The sequence below is a fragment of the Euprymna scolopes genome, chromosome 26 (assembly GCF_053919585.1).
Source record: "Euprymna scolopes isolate OS-2025 chromosome 26, ASM5391958v1, whole genome shotgun sequence".
In the NCBI taxonomy this organism is placed as follows: domain Eukaryota; kingdom Metazoa; phylum Mollusca; class Cephalopoda; order Sepiida; family Sepiolidae; genus Euprymna; species Euprymna scolopes.
In genome coordinates, this window is record NC_136507.1 from 100,298,960 (window position 1) to 100,309,296 (window position 10,337).

The 10,337-nt window shown below is 36.1% G+C and overlaps 1 long non-coding RNA gene across 1 annotated transcript; it reads left to right on the forward strand.

The window, feature by feature from the left end:
* Nucleotides 1-237: 237 nt before the first annotated feature.
* LOC145248309 (uncharacterized) lies at nucleotides 238-5,181 on the forward strand. Its single transcript, XR_013863360.1, has 2 exons — nucleotides 238-4,081; nucleotides 4,523-5,181. It is a non-coding gene; the product is annotated as an uncharacterized LOC145248309 (long non-coding RNA).
* The last annotated feature ends 5,156 nt before the right edge of the window (nucleotides 5,182-10,337 follow it).

Consider the following 10,337-nt stretch of genomic DNA (forward strand, 5'->3'; position numbering starts at 1 on the left):
TCCCTGTTACATTTAATAGTACCACCAAAAAGTAAGAGTCTTTATGCACAAGACAATCGAAAATCTTTTCGGAACAGATTGGATGGAGCGATTTCAACTCTGGGACCAATCGGTAAACAGTTTCTGCCATAAGGTGACTACTGAGGCACAACAATTAAAGGACGAGTAAAAAAATAATTCCACTAGCTTTTTCATCGGAACTAGGAAGATGTACTAAGGCTATAGCCAAATTTGAGCTGAAGGGAATGTGGCACTATTTCCTTGTGCCACTGTTTCTAACACACTCTGCAGCATGGACGGGTGGTAAATTGTCCATGAGCGTAGAGATACAAAGAAACCCCTTCCCATAATCCCCTTGCTATCTTTCTGTCTCTTTCCTGCACGACCACCATGATGTGAGGACGCATAGACTGTCTCTCCGTAAATGAGGGGGGCCACCCCCTCCCTCAACACTAGTTAGGGTAGGTTAGTTAGCTTTGAAAAGCCTATTGTAAAAATTAATTGTAAATTGTTTTTTTTTGTAATATATATTGTATCTCTAATGTAAAATAAAATAGTTAGTTATACCTTTGTATATTACAATTGTGTCGCGTGTCATTTTTCTTGTGTCTGCCATGAATGCCTTCATAAATGTCTTAAGTCGAAAGGCGGCCCTGAGGACAAAGAAATGAAGATTCCCACCAGAATGCCACCAGGGTGAAGAGATCATCTTGAGAAAGGAAAGCAGCCACACCCAGATCCAACATCTCAGGTATGATTTTCTTCTTACTACACAGACCCTAATGGCTGGCCCATCTTCATGTCTTCATGAGACCGCTTTAAGACATTTACTATAACGCGTCTGTCGGTCACACCTCGGTGGCCGGCTGATAGTGGTATAAATGTTGCCTTAAGACTCAGGATTGACCCTGGTTAATTACCAGACGGATCTCGTCGCATCTGTGTCGCAGTATAAATGATGCACTATGACCAGAACATATTGTTTCCCAGCATGGAAATAATTTCGACCCTTAAACCCACGGCACAACCAAAAATAACGACCACTAGACGAATCGAATAAAAAAAAATGGTCCACGGTTTTAAAATACGGAAAAAAAACTATTATTTCTGGCAAAATTAAAAAAAAAAAATGGCAGACCAGTACACACGCGCACACAAAAAAAAAAACAAAAAAAAAACGCACTCAAAAAGGAAAATTCAGAACCTGAACAAAAAACTGTCTTGCACCTACAAAAAAAAAAAAAAAAACAGTTTACAAAGGATCGATTTAAAAAAAAAAAAAGAGTATTGAAAGTAACCCTTCGAACAAAAAAGTAAGAAATGTGTCCCACACAAAAAAAAAAACAGAGATGAGAAAAAAGTGTCTCTAGAATATGCAATATCTCTTTCTCTCTCACGCTTTCTCTCTTTCTGTCTCTCTCAAGATATATATCTATATGTGTGTATATCTATGCATCTTGTTATTACATGAAAGAAAAAGAAAAAAATCCTTCAAACACGAAGCTCGAAAAATAAATTTAAAAAAGAAAAAAAAAAGGAAAGAAAATAAAGGATACCTAACATTTTTTATCTGATCTTTATTTCAGGTTTATAAAAATATAGGACTTTTTAAAAAATTGCTTTTGACTTTGCAAGTGTTAGATTCAGATTTGAAAAAAATAGAACTTTTACATTACATTTTATTCCATGAACAGTGTATGTGTTTTTTTTTTTCGGGTTAGATTAGCAGTTAATGCCGAAACATATATGGTTTTTTTATTTGATTATGTTTTTTTTATTAATTTTGATTTGTCTGTTTAAAAAAAGGAAAGAAAAAATGGATTGCTAAAAATTTGGATTACATAATGTGAACGTTTTTTTTTTGTGTGAGAATGCCTTTTACAAAATTGTTCAAAATAAGATTGTTTTTCTATTTAGTTATTTGTTTTAAACTCGTAGAAATGTTTAATGTCTACCTGTCACTCATTTTTTAAAACAATGGCCGCACATGGGAAAGAGCGAAGATGACCTCGTCATGGTGTTTGCGAGGGTGTTGAGGAATGGGTGGTAGAACAATGCTATCTGCCTCTCTCTCTCTCTTCTTCTCTCTATCTTTCTCTCTCTCTCATTCCCTTACCTTTTAGGGTCTATGAGGACGAGAGAGAAAATTGTCGAAGATTTTTTTTGTTATTACGTAATGATATCATGAGGGTGGTAGGGTGTGTAGTGACATCGCTCTGTCTCTATCCCCTTCTTTTCCCCCTCGGTCTCTTTCTCTACTCTTGCGTTTTAATGATTGTATAGCTAAACCCCCATGGCTGATTGCAGGAGGGCATATAATAACGAATTAACTTGGAGTTTTTTTTTAATTTTTCTACCAAGTTTAAAGAACAAAATTATTTATGCTTCGTTAAATTACATTAAATGATGTCTTCAATTGTTTTTTTATTAAAAATAAAAACTGAGACGATTATTCAAACAGCACTTAAAGTACTTTTTTGAAGTCTTCGAGTGTTTGGAAAAGCCAACTGTTACATGATTACGTTCATTTTTTAAGAGTTCTCTGAAATGTTCATAGTTTTTCTTAAAGAAAAAATTACGCTATTACATTTCGAATATTCTCTGAATTTTTAATAATTTCTAAGGAAATATTGTTTGACTAACGAAAGAGATTTTCCTGAACTCTAGATGATTTTAAGGAAGAATTATTCGAGCAAATTCTTTAATTGAAGGTTTATTTGAAATTGGACCGTATGATAGGGGTCCCTGAAATATTGACTGAGGAGTATATACGTAAAATTGAATTAATTATTAAGAAAAAGAAAAGATTTCCTCAGTCTAGAAAGATCTCCTTAAATTGAAACTTTAATTTTTTCGAGCTGTTAACTATACAGAACTGGTCGTTAACTAATGTGACTCCCAGGTGTGGCGGGAGTTTATTAATTCGAAATAATCCTTGTGAGTGAGTTTAGGAAAAGAATTGCTTTTAAATGATAAAATAATTACTTTGGAAAATAAAGTTAATTAACGTGAAATGTTTCTGAATTCGAAATGACCTTGATAATGACCTATAAGAAGAAATGATTTTTAAGAATCAATTAAATAACTTTAAATGTACACTGAATTTTAAAAATAATAATTACGAAATGAAAAATTTGGGATGTTTCTGAATCTCATTGTGAAGGGTGAATTGATTCAAAATGAATTGTCTATGATCTTTTCGGAAGATTAATTTTAATAATGAACCAAATGTTTGGAATAATTTTTGAATTGTATTACGAAAAATGGGTCTATTCGAAGTTTATGACCTTTTGAGAAGATTGGTTTTTATAATAATAAATGAATTACTTTGGAAAGAAGTTAACTAACATAAATTGATTTTAACGATGAACCAAAATACTTGAAATAATTTTTAAATTTTGGAATTAAATTTTAATGGTCTTTTGTAAATCAAGTTTTGAAAAAATACACATACTTTTTAAATGTACCCTGAAATTTGGGAAAAAGTTAATTATGAATGTAATAACTGAAATGCGTTTGCATTGTGTAAACAAATTCTAATTGTGACCGAGGTGCTCTGAAATGATTTTTTAAAAATGTTTTCTTTTTAAGAAAAAAAAATTGTTAACACCCTATTTCATTGATTTAATGTATACCAGGTTTCTGAATTGTTTATTTTTGGAAATTTTTTTCCCCCTAATTGAGTATTCTAACTCATGAAGGCTGAGTGCCCTTCTTAGTTAATTCTTTATATAATTAATAAATATTCCGTGGTGGATAGTTTTTATTGGTCGCTCGGCGGCAGACTCCTTGCTCTAACAGAATTAATTGGATTAGAACCTCTGAAGACCAAGGTTTTACTAAATCCATATAGGTCGGCGTGATGAGGTCACGTAACCCCGACTTATCTAAAATACATTATACTGGTTGCTGAAGAGAGCGTAAGTCCAGTAACTGAAGTAATAACTTGGAATACATATAGGTCGGCGTGATGAGGTCACGTAACTCCGACTTGGTTAAAATACATTATACTGGTTGCTGAAGGGAGCGTAAATCCAGTTACGAAAATAATGTTATGCAGACTAAATTAAAAAACGTATAGGTCGGCGTGATAAACTCACGTAGAATCCGGCTTAGTGAAATACGTATAGGTCGGCGTGATAAACTCACGTAGAATCCGGCTTAGTGAAATACGTATAGGTCGGCGTGATAAACTCACGTAGAATCCGGCTTAGTGAAATACGTATAAGTCGGCGTGATAAACTCACGTAGAATCCGGCTTAGTGAAATACGTATAGGTCGGCGTGATAAACTCACGTAGAATCCGGCTTAGTCAAATACGTATAGGTCGGCGTGATAAACTCACGTAGAATCCGGCTTAGTGAAATACGTATAGGTCGGCGTGATAGACTCACGTAGAATCCGGCTTAGTGAAATACGTATAGGTCGGCGTGATAAACTCACGTAGAATCCGGCTTAGTCAAATACGTATAGGTCGGCGTGATAAACTCACGTACAATCCGGCTTAGTCAAATACGTATAGGTCGGCGTGATGAACTCACGTAAAATCCGGCTTTGTTAAAAAATATTATAATGGTTGCTTAAGAAAGTGTAAATCCAGTAACTGAAATCATGAGGTCATTGCCTCGATGGAGGGCGAGGATGATTACCCTCTCTGGTATTTGAAGCAGTATACCAGTCTACCAGGAGCCTGGTGGAAAAAAATAACTTGCTTCACTGAGTTCCTGATGGAACGTAGAGCATGGAGACATTGATTGCTGACGGCCGGTTGACGCACCATTCACGGAAAATTAGGGACTTCTGAAATTTATGAATACTCATAAATTTCGGATAGCATAGGGAGGGATGTGGCACTATTTCCTTGTGCCACTGTTTCTAACACACTCTGCAGCATGGACGGGTGGTAAATTGTCCATGAGCGTAGAGATACAAAGAAACCCCTTCCCATAATCCCCTTGCTATCTTTCTGTCTCTTTCCTGCACGACCACCATGATGTGAGGACGCATAGACTGTCTCTCCGTAAATGAGGGGGGCCACCCCCTCCCTCAACACTAGTTAGGGTAGGTTAGTTAGCTTTGAAAAGCCTATTGTAAAAATTAATTGTAAATTGTTTTTTTTGTAATATATATTGTATCTCTAATGTAAAATAAAATAGTTAGTTATACCTTTGTATATTACAATTGTGTCGCGTGTCATTTTTCTTGTGTCTGCCATGAATGCCTTCATAAATGTCTTAAGTCGAAAGGCGGCCCTGAGGACAAAGAAATGAAGATTCCCACCAGAATGCCACCAGGGTGAAGAGATCATCTTGAGAAAGGAAAGCAGCCACACCCAGATCCAACATCTCAGGTATGATTTTCTTCTTACTACACAGACCCTAATGGCTGGCCCATCTTCATGTCTTCATGAGACCGCTTTAAGACATTTACTATAACGCGTCTGTCGGTCACACCTCGGTGGCCGGCTGATCGTGGTATAGGAAACGGTCTGCCTGTTTTCAATAAGAAGCAAAACATTTCATTTGCGGGAGTTGTGAAAATTTATAAGGAACTGGATCGGCTAGAAAAAGCCGTAATATTATTGAAGGTAAGCACCAGTGAATGGGCTACCCTTATCGTATACGTTACGAGGAAAATCAACCAAATTCGTGTCTGTGCGGATTTTTCCACGGGCCTAAATGCGGCTCTGAAAGAGTACTATCCCTTCTCTACACTAGAGAAGGTTTTCAGCTTACCCAATGGGGTACAATATTCTCTAAAGTGGATTTAAGTGACACATATCTATAGGTTCCCGTTGAGGAGGGATGCTCTAAACTCTGCATCAATACGCACAGGGGACTCTATAAGTTTACGAGATTAACTTTCAAGATCAAAGTCGCACCTGCAATTTTCCAGTAGATCATGGATACCATGCTTGGCAGACTCGACTTCGCATACTTGAACGACCTCGTTATTGCCAGTAAATCCGCAGACGATCCTCCCAAACATACACGAGGTCTTTAAAAGAAATTAAAACATCAGATTTAAAGTAAAAGGAGCAAAGTGTGATTTCCTCATGAACGAGATAAAAATGGAAGATTCACCGACGGTGAGAAGACAGAAGCTAGAAAGAACATGTCTTCTCTCTATAATGTACATGTGTTCCAATGTTTTCTGGTCCTGGCAAACTTCTGCCAGATCTTCATTAAGAACATACTTGACTTGCGCACCCCACTAAATGAACTACTAAAGAAGGAAACAGTTTTAAAGTGAACGCCTGAATGAATCAAGGATACTCTAACATCTAAACTGTTTCTTACGCACTATGACACAAAGCTGAAAATAATAGTAGCAAACGACGCAAGCTCATATGGTATTGAAGTTTGTATGCTACATATAATGTCCGACGGTAACAAAAAACCGATTGTTTATGCATCTAGAACGCTACTATCAGCCTAGTGACAGTACTCACAAATCGAAAAAGTATTATATTCATGGTAACGAAATTTCATGGCAGAACTGTCACGTTACAAACCGATCATAAGCCGTCACTAACAATTTTCGGATGCTAAAAGAGTTTATTGACATATACTGCCTATAGACTACTGAGATGGTGTACTATCCTACTAAATTATGGTTTGTCATCAAAACAAATTAACCATGTGGATGATTGATACGAAAGAAAAATATGACTTTTTGAGGATTCCATAATTTCTGGACGCCGTACCGATTCCAAAATAAAAACAATAATAGGCAATGCAATCATAGAGCTTCCAATATACCTACCTGAAATTAAAATAGTAGCAGAAAAGGAAGAATTCTCGCTATATAGCGAAAGAGTGGTAAGTCTCTAGAAAAAATTTTCATACGGAGAACCCTGGAAAAAAAACGGATGAAAAGCTTAATGAGAAGCTACTAGTCTAACATGGATAAAGACGCAATGAAGATGATTAATTAACTCTTGCTACAAAAGCACCAGATATCACAATTAAACATTGGCCGAAAACTGACCAGCCAGGGTCAAGAATCCACATAGGTTTTGCAGGTCCTCCCAATTACCACTATTACTTAATTGTAGTCGATACCTACACCAAGTGCCCGGAGGTATAAAGATGCAAAAGACACACATCAGGGACAACAATAATTTTTCAGTGTAGTAAACTGCATCTTAAACGACAATGGAACTCAGTTCAAATCCGCAGTTCAAAGGTTTTCCGATCGGTTCTTGATCAAACACATCACCACGCCCCAATATCACCATAAAACGAATGGGCTGGCTGAAGGATTCATGGCTACACTCAAAAGAGCACAAAAAAACGTGAGGTACACAGACGGATGAAGTCCTCTAACAGTTCTTACACGTGTACAGAATTACATCTAATCCTAATACCCCAACAGCGATCTCACCGACGGAAATCATGTTTGCACAGAAGGTTAGAGCCGTCTTTGATAAACTCTTACCAAAGCAGACAAAACCACAAGTGACTACTTGCGAAAACAGGAAACGTTTCATTCGGGGAGAGTTTTCATCAGGAGTTGCAAGAATAACACTTCATTCTAGTATCAATAAGAGAGTCAAGGGCATGATATATATATATATATATATATATATATATATATATATATATATATATATATATATATATCGTGCGGAGACCAAAACATACTCATAAACGCCACCAGAACCATTCAAGATGTCACTCGGACGACACTAGCGAATCACCACCTTTGGAGGAAAAACCAATAGACATTCGATCTCGACCCCCTCCCATAAACATCAGAACCACGACAGTCGGTTCGGAAAAATCAAGTTACTGATCCACTAATGATCGATCCTAACCGTAAGAGATATTGACAGCTTTTATGAAGCTTCGGAATAGGCGTTGGAGTTGAACCATTATAGATTCTGACGATGGAATATGCCTGACGTCACATCTGGTAATCAGTTTCTGCTATCTAGTAGTCAGGACCTGAGACTCAATGGGAGTGGGTCGTAACCTTATATTGTTCTTCCAGTTGAGCGGTGTTCCCACTCAACTAATATAGGTTTCTACAGGAAACCCGCCTGCAGACGTTTGTTTGTACACTTTAGATCCACCTTACCCCTCAAAGACAAACTGAGCTATGCACACACAGAGATTTCACGCATACGCAACGAGTGCACTAACAAACCCAACAAAATTCTGCACACTAACAACTTCTTACACACCCTCTCCATAAACGGCTATCCCAATTCCACCTTATCCTCAGAAAAAGAAAAAAACGCCAACACAAAACTCTCTCAAATACCTGTTTTCTCAAGCCCCCTTCTTCAACGATAGAATCTCATCAACTATCCGTAGAGTCATACACCATGAGAAGCTAAACATACAACTTATCCACATCGGAACCAACTTAACACAGCACCAACCCGGAAACATCCACCACATACACCCGACGCTTGCTCCTTATCTAACTGTCCCATCAAAGGTACAGCCCTATGTTTGCGCACCCACGTGGTCTATGACCTGCAATGCACTAAATGCAACAAATCCTACATAGGGAGTACCACTAGACCATTACACCAACGCATTAAAGAACATATAAACACTAGAATATCCTCATTCCACAAATGTATTATTTCATACAACAGCATACAACGTAATATTCGCGTTTGTATCTTTACCTCAGTCAGAAACCTTGGAAATCTTAAAATTGCCGAAGCACTCCTTATTTCGAAACATTTGCCAAACATATTTGCCCAAGAATTTGCCGAGGCATACACTGATATATCCTCGGAAGAAATCAACATCATTAAAAAATGTAGAAAATCAGTTCTATAAATAACAATAACGAATGGATAAAAACTAAGATGAAAAATACGTTTGATTTGGCGATGGGTGCCAGAGAGGCATCAGATCTTGTGGGATTATTCATTCTATATACCCCCACAAGCATATTCGATACTACGGATATCGGCCTACGGATGATACTACGGATATCGGACTACGGATGACGGACTAGCTATAATAAAAAAAACTCCAACAAAGTCAAGGGAGAAAACTAAGAAAATCATACGCAAGGAAATGAAAAAATTAGGCATAAAAGCAGACGTATTATCTAACATAAACATAACAACCTTCCTGAACGTCACGTTAAACTTAGATAAAAACACATATGAACCATACTTAAAAGATAACGCTACTCCAATTTACGTAAACCCTAAGTCCAATCACCCACCATCAATTATAAAACACATTCCTAACTCGATCGTAAGTAGACTCAGTAATAAGTCAAGCGATGAAAATGCATTTAACAGGTGAATCAATATCTACGAAACAGCCCTAAAAAATAGTGGATACAAAAATATCGATATCAAATATAAGCAACAAAACACCAACGACTATAATAAAATTAAAAATAGAAGAAAAAGAACTATAATTTGGTATACGGCCCCATACAATCAAATGTTAAAAAAAAAATTGGCAAGAAATTTCTAGATCTTATTGAAAAACGCTTTCCCGCAAACAACCCCTTACACAAAATCTTCAATAAAAATACCTTAAAGTTATCCTACAGTTGTTACGAAAATTTGGAGATGATAATTAAAGCACATAATAACAAAATACTAAATAAAAACAATGTAAACAACAATAAAATAAAAAATAAAAAAGTAGACACCATGACAAAAATAAAACCAACACTAGCAGAAATAGTAATAATAATAATAATAATAATAATAATAATAATAATAATAACAAACCAACCCCGGACAAGAACAACCATACCATAAATAAACATACTAATAATGAACAACATAAATGCAACTGTAGACACCGCACACTTTGCCTAGTTCAAAATAAATGTCTAACAAAAAGCGTAGTTTATCAGGCAACAACATTTGCGAAATAAAACTCGAATAACAAGAAATATTACGTAGGCATGACTTCCTTAGATTTCAAAACCCGATACTATGACCACAAAAGTGCATTCGACAATAAAAAAAACACCGTATAAAAACAACACTAGCGAATAAATACTGGGAACTCAAAGAAAGCGGACATTCGCCGGTAGTCGAATAGAAAATAGTAAGACAAGCTACCACGTGTAGGCATTTAGACGATCCATGTAAATTATACCTCCACGAAAAATTTTCTATACTGTACTTTAAAGAACCCCAAAATCTATTAAACTGTAGAAGAGAAATGGCAAATAACTGTGTTCACAAAATAAAACTTACTCTAGGATAGCGATACAAAATAGCTTTAAAACTAACAATAACAATAGAAAATAAACAAATAAATACATGAAATAAACATGAATATACATAAACGATCACACATATATGTATGTATATATATATATGTATATATATATAT